Genomic DNA, 1,779 nt, shown 5'->3' with positions numbered 1-1,779 from the left:
ATTGAAAGTTAGGTACGTGGCAGATAGGTACAACATGTGTTTATATAAAGAACTAGAAGCAAGACAGATGAGTCCAACATGTTCATACAGAGAGAGCTGGCTACAAGGCTGATGAGTCCAAAATGCCATGTACAGAGAGCTACCAACATGGCCGAGTAGTGCAACATTTGAATATACGAAGTTCTAGCTATGTGGCAGGTGACTCCAACGTGCCCATATACTGAGAGCCAGCTACATGGCAGATGAGTCCAACGTGTCCATATACTGAGAGTTGGCTACATGGCAATTGTGTCCAAAATGCCCATATGCAGAGAGCTAGCTACATGGCAGAGTAGTGCAAGATTTCCATATACAGAGAAAAAGCTACATGGAAGATGAGTCCAACATGTCCATATACTGAGACTTAGCTACATGGCAGATGAGAGCAACATGTGTATATTTAGTGGGCTAGGTACAAGTCAGTTGAGACTAACATAATCATAAAGAGAGAGCTGGCTACATGGCTGATGAGTCCAACATGTCTGTATACTGAGAACAAGAAACTTGGTAGAAAAGTCCAATATGTTCATGTGCAGAGAGCTACCTACATGGCAGATCAGTCCAACATATCCATGCACAGAGAGCTAACTACATGGTAGATGAGTTCAAAATGTATATATACAAAGAGCTAGCTACATGGCAGTGTAGTGTAACATTTCCATATACGGAGTTCTACCTACAGGACAGATGAGTCCAGCGTGTCCATATCCTGAGAGCTAGCTACATGGCAGAGTAGTCCAACATGTCCACATACAGAGTACGAGCTACATGGCAGATGAATCCAACATGTCCATATACTGAGAGTTAGCTACATGGCAGATTAGTCCAACATGTGTATATATAGAGGACTAGCTACAAGGCAAATAAACCCAAAATGTTCATACAGAGAGAGCTGGCTACATGGCAGATGAATCCAAAATATACATATAAAGAAAGCTAGCTACATAGCAGACAAGTCCAATACATTCTTATACAAAGAGCTACCTCCATGGCAGATCAGTCCAACATATCCATGCACAGAGAGCGAGCTACATGGCAGACAAGTTTAAAATGTCCATAGACAGAGATTTAGCTACCTGACGAGTAGTCCAACATATCCAAATACAGATGCAAGGACATGGCAGAGAAATGCAACAAGTCTATATACTGAGCGTTAGCTACATGGCAGATGAGTCCAACATGTTTATATAGAGAGAACTAGCTGCAAGACAGACGAGTACAAAATGTTCATACAGAGAGAGCTGGCTTCATGGCAGACGATTCCAAAATATCTATATACAAAGAGCTAGCTACATGGCCAAGTAGTGCAATATTTCCATATACTGAGTTCTAGATACATGGCAGATATGTCCAAAGTGTCCATATACTAAGAGCTAGCTACATGGCAAAGTAGTCCAACATGTCCACATACAGAGTACTAGCTGCATGGCAGATGGGTCCAACATGTCTATATGCTGAGAGTAAGCTACATGTCAGATGAATCCTACATGTGTATATATAGAGGACTATCTACAAGGCACATGAGTCCAACATGTTGGTACAGAGAGTGCTGGCTACATGTCTGATGATTCCAGCATGTCAGTATACAGACAGATAGCTACATGACAGACAACTTCAACACGGCCATGTACAGAGAGTTACCAACATGGCAGTTCAGTCCAACTAATCCATGCACAGAGAGCTAGCTACATGGCAGATGGGTCCAAAATATCCATATACAGAGTACTAGCAACATGGCAG

This window comes from Chrysochloris asiatica, unplaced genomic scaffold, assembly GCF_000296735.1.
Source record: "Chrysochloris asiatica unplaced genomic scaffold, ChrAsi1.0 scaffold00186, whole genome shotgun sequence".
Lineage (NCBI taxonomy): Eukaryota > Metazoa > Chordata > Mammalia > Afrosoricida > Chrysochloridae > Chrysochloris > Chrysochloris asiatica.
The sequence above is the reverse complement of the archived record's forward strand: the minus strand, read 5'-3'. Positions refer to the sequence as shown.